The sequence below is a fragment of the Limanda limanda genome, chromosome 16 (assembly GCF_963576545.1).
Source record: "Limanda limanda chromosome 16, fLimLim1.1, whole genome shotgun sequence".
Classification (NCBI taxonomy): Eukaryota; Metazoa; Chordata; class Actinopteri; order Pleuronectiformes; family Pleuronectidae; genus Limanda; species Limanda limanda.
This window is the reverse complement of record NC_083651.1, coordinates 8704262-8709385: the sequence shown is the minus strand read 5'-3', so window position 1 is coordinate 8709385 and position 5124 is coordinate 8704262. Positions and strand designations below refer to the sequence as shown.

Below are 5124 nucleotides of genomic sequence, written 5' to 3'. Positions count from 1 at the left end.
TCAGGTACAGTTTGGAGTCTATGTGGCAAAGGGCTCGTCCGGGATTTGAACCCGGGACCTCTCGCACCCTAAGCGAGAATCAAACCCTAGACCAACGAGCCACGTAAACAAAACCTTACCCAAAAAATTGAGTTCGGCAATCGCTGTTGGATGTTGACCAAGTTGGAGTAAGACATCCTGGCCTTTCATTTCTGAACAATCACTAAAAAAGGTATACTATAAGATAGGTATACTGTACCCAGTCTCTTTTTAGAGATAACCATTGGGGAGTCTACATTGATCGATAGCTGTTCAGCCAATTCTAGGGGAGTCTTGGGGAGTTCGGCAATTGCTGTTGGATGTTGACCAAGTTGGAGTAAGACATCCTGGCCTTTCATTTCTGTACAATCACTAAAAAAGGTATACTATAAGATAGGTATACTGTGCCCAGTCTCTTTTTAGAGATAACCATTGGGGAGTCTACATTGATCGATAGATATTCAGCCAATTCTAGTCCAAGATCAATTAAGTATAGCTTAGATGGACAGTCCACCTTCAGGTACAGTTTGGAGTCTATGTGGCAAAGGGCTCGTCCGGGATTTGAACCCGGGACCTCTCGCACCCTAAGCGAGAATCAAACCCTAGACCAACGAGCCACGTAAACAAAACCTTACCCAAAAAATTGAGTTCGGCAATCGCTGTTGGATGTTGACCAAGTTGGAGTAAGACATCCTGGCCTTTCATTTCTGTACAATCACTAAAAAAGGTATACTATAAAATAGGTATACTGTACTCAGTCTCTTTTTAGAGATAACCATTGGGGAGTCTACATTGATCAATAGATGTTCAGCCAATTCTAGTCCAAGATCAATTAAGTATAGCTTAGATAGACAGTCCACATTCAGGTACAGTTTGGAGTCTATGTGGCAAAGGGCTCGTCCGGGATTTGAACCCGGGACCTCTCGCACCCTAAGCGAGAATCATACCCCTAGACCAACGAGCCACGTATACAAAACCTTACCCAAAAAAATCGAGTTCGGCAATCGCTGTTGTATGTTGACCAAGTTGGAGTGAGACATCCTGGCCTTTCATTTCTGTACAATCACTAAAAAAGGTATACTATAAAATAGGTATACTGTACCCAGTCTCTTTTTAGAGATAACCATTGGGGAGTCTACATTGATCGATAGATATTCAGCCAATTCTAGTCCAAGATCAATTAAGTATAGCTTAGATGGACAGTCCACCTTCAGGTACAGTTTGGAGTCTATGTGGCAAAGGGCTCGTCCGCGATTTGAACCCGGGACCTCTCGCACCCAAAGCGAGAATCATACCCCTAGACCAACGAGCCTCGAAACTAAACCTTTCAGAAAAAAACGAGTTCGGCAAACGCTGTTGGATGTTGACCAAGTTGGAGTAAGACATCCTGGCCTTTCATTTCTGTACAATCACTAAAATAGGTATACTATACCTATAGTATCCTGCTCACAATGTTGTCAACATTAAACCCTCTATATAGATCTCTCCATTGTTTATCTCTAAAAAGGCTGACTAAATTTGGTTGAGATTTTTATGTAACTCTCCTTTCAGATAACCATTGGGGAGTCTACATTTAACTATTGAATGTAGCCCAATTCTAGTCCTAGGTCAATTAAGTATAGCTAAGATGGAGAGTCCACGTGAAAGGAACCTTTACGAAAGCATCGAGTTTGGCAATCGCTGTTGGATGTTGACCAAGTTGGAGTAAGACATCCTGGCCTTTCATTTCTGTACAATCACTAAAAAGGTTATACTATACCCAAAGTCTCCTGCTCACAATGTTGGCAACATTAAACGCTGTACATTGATATTTGCATTGTATATCTCTAAACAGGTTGACTTAGTTTGATTTTATATTTTTCTGTCAGTCTCTTTTAAGAGATAACCATTGGGGTCTACATTGACTGAGTGAATTTCACCCAATTCTAGTCCTAGATAAATCAAGTATTGTTTAGATGGATAGTCCATCTTCAGGTACAGTTTGGAGCCTATGTGGCAAAGGGCTCGTCCAGGATTTGAACCCGGGACCTCTCGCACCCTAAGCGAGAATCATACCCCTAGACCAACGAGCCACGTAAACAAAACCTTACCGAAAAAATCGAGTTCGGCAATCGCTGTTGGATGTTGACCAAGTTGGAGTAAGACATCCTGGCCTTTCATTTCTGTACAATCACTAAAAAAGTTATACTATAAGATAGGTATACTGTACCCAGTCTCTTTTTAGAGATAACCATTGGGGAGTCTACATTGATCGATAGATATTCAGCCAATTCTAGTCCAAGATCAATTAAGTATAGCTTAGATGGACAGTCCACCTTCAGGTACAGTTTGGAGTCTATGTGGCAAAGGGCTCGTCCGGGATTTGAACCCAGGACCTCTCGCACCCTAAGCGAGAATCATACCCCTAGACCAACGAGCCACGCAAACTAAACCTTTCAGAAAAAAACGAGTTCGGCAAACGCTGTTGGATGTTGACCAAGTTGGAGTAAGACATCCTGGCCTTTTATTTCTGTACAATCACTAAAATAGGTATACTATACCTATAGTATCCTGCTCACAATGTTGTCAACATTAAACCCTCTATATTGATCTCTCCATTGTTTATCTCTAAAAAGGCTGACTAAATTTGGTTGAGATTTTTATGTAACTCTCCTTTCAGATAACCATTGGGGAGTCTACATTTAACTATTGAATGTAGCCCAATTCTAGTCCTAGGTCAATTAAGTATAGCTAAGATGGAGAGTCCACGTGAAAGGAACCTTTACGAAAGCATCGAGTTTGGCAATCGCTGTTGGATGTTGACCAAGTTGGAGTAAGACATCCTGGCCTTTCATTTCTGTACAATCACTAAAAAGGTTATACTGTACCCAAAGTCTCCTGCTCACAATGTTGGCAACATTAAACGCTGTACATTGATATTTGCATTGTATATCTCTAAACAGGTTGACTTAGTTTGATTGATTTTATATTTTTCTGTCAGTCTCTTTTTAGAGATAACCATTGGGGTCTACATTGATTGAGAGAATTTCACCCAATTCTAGTCCTAGATAAATCAAGTATAGCTTTGATGGATTTGAACCCGGGACCTCTCGCACCCTAAGCGAGAATCATAACCCCAGGCCGTCAGCAGCCAGCAAGTGGAGAAATATGGATGTCAAAAAAAGTTGAATGGTCTTTTGCCTAAAGAAATGAACCACCCCGCATGGCTACCAATGTAATAAGGATGCAACCAGTGCCAACTTAGATAGCGGTCACTCATGAACAGGACTTCTTTTGAACTTTTCAATCCAGAAAATCATTCTGGATTGCACTATTTTGGAGGGACAGCGTGTTTTTAGAGAGAGGTGGAATGAGATGGACCAAACCAATTAATTTTCATACTTTGGGGTTCTTATTCTTGCTGGAGTTTTCAAATCCATAGGGGAATCCAAAGAATCCCTGTGGAATGCATACCCTGGCAGATAACTTTTCCTAGGAACAATGTCTCTGGAAATCTTCCACATTATTTCCAGGATTATCTGCTTTGATAACAGAGACGACAGACAGACCAGCTCGGCGGCAGAAAGACAAGCTAGCTGCCATCAGGACAGTATGGGACAATTAGGTACCCCGCCTCACCCTATTTTACAACCCTGGGCCTAATGTCACTGTTGATGAGCAGCTGATGCCATTTAGGGGCTGCTTCCCCTTCAGGCAGTACATACCGTCTAAACCCGCAAAATAAGGAATCAAGATCTGGGCTGCCTGTGATGCTGCTTCATCATATGCATGGAACCTGCAAGTGTTGCTTGTGTTGCTCAGACTGCCAGAGTGTGTTCAATTTATAGTTGAGTTCCAAGAAATAAACATCAATACTGATATTCGTTTTTTCCACCTATATTTTGATTGTACTTGATCTTTCTTGTTTAATTGCATTTTATCAGAAAAAAATGAAAAGCCCTTTTATTCATAAATGTGATTTAAAAGGGGTAAATGACAAATATAAAACATATATGCTGTCTATATTGCTTGTTATTAGGATAAAGAAAACATCTGTTAAGTATTTTTACATAAATTGTTATAGCTGTATAGATGTTAAGACCCAATAATGCAGTGGGTCCATCAGGCCCGCAAACCGCTGAGCGACAAAAACATGAACACCATACAAGGGTTAAATGGAGAAAAACAAATATGGCACATTTTTCTAAAAGAAACATACATGTGATCTATCAGTAGAAACTACTGCAAAGTATCCTGTTAACGGAGATGGACCATGGGTTTGAGCTATGAACTGAAATAAAATGGGAATGTGGACTGAAAACTGATAACAGTCATTGTAGAAGACTGGAGGCAAGTTAAACCATATATGTCTATTTGTTAAGTGGTTTTTAAATGAGCTTGAATCAATGTGTGAGGCTTATATATTTAATATTTCCATATACAATTTAGTACATTTCACTCAGCCTTCAAAATGTTTAAGCACTGTGAAATTTGACATAAATAAATGTATTTTACTATTCTCTTCTTCTTCTTCTTCTTCTTCTTCTTCTTCTTCTTCTTCTTCTTCTTCTTCTTCTTCTTCTTCTTCTTCTTCTTCTATCATTAATATTATTATCATTATTATAATTTTAATTATTATTACTATTATTATTAAAACTATTTTTGTTTTTAATATCCATATTATTGCTATTGTTGTAGGTTTATTTTTACTTGTTAATTTAGAATGTATTATTTGTGTATTTATTATAAAGCTAGTCTCCTGCCGTGGCTGCCCCACAGTCCTGTGTGATGGAGTGGATGGAGGAGGAAGAGGAGGAGGATGGGGATGGAGGCGGAGGATGGAGGATGGAGGAGGGGCAGCAGAGGATCCGATCTGAAGCAAACACAGTCTCCATCCTCAGCTGCTGCAGATTCACGAGCAGGACACTTCTCCAGCAGCCGGAGCCATCTTTTCTTCCCCGCTGTCTCTCTCTGTCTCTCCATCCTCTGCTGCTGCTGCTGCTGCTGCGGTGACCCGGAGTTGAGCTGGAGCCCGCGGTGGTTCCCTGTCCGCTGCCCGAGCAGCAGCACTTCCAGTGGAGCGGGGCCGAGCGGCAGCCTCCGCCCTGGACCGACGAGCTGGCGGAC

General features: G+C 41.0%; 4 non-coding genes across 4 annotated transcripts; all 4 read right to left on the bottom strand.

Annotated features, from left to right (window-relative positions):
* Positions 1-910: 910 nt before the first annotated feature.
* trnap-agg (transfer RNA proline (anticodon AGG)) lies at positions 911-982 on the bottom strand. Its single transcript has one exon. It is a non-coding gene; the product is annotated as a tRNA-Pro (tRNA).
* Positions 983-1258: 276 nt separating this feature from the next.
* Positions 1259-1330, bottom strand: trnap-ugg (transfer RNA proline (anticodon UGG)). The gene has a single exon. It is a non-coding gene; the product is annotated as a tRNA-Pro (tRNA).
* A 688-nt stretch (positions 1331-2018) lies between these two features.
* On the bottom strand, positions 2019-2090 carry trnap-agg (transfer RNA proline (anticodon AGG)). The gene has a single exon. It is a non-coding gene; the product is annotated as a tRNA-Pro (tRNA).
* Positions 2091-2365: 275 nt separating this feature from the next.
* trnap-agg (transfer RNA proline (anticodon AGG)) lies at positions 2366-2437 on the bottom strand. The gene has a single exon. It is a non-coding gene; the product is annotated as a tRNA-Pro (tRNA).
* Between the last annotated feature and the right edge of the window lie 2687 nt (positions 2438-5124).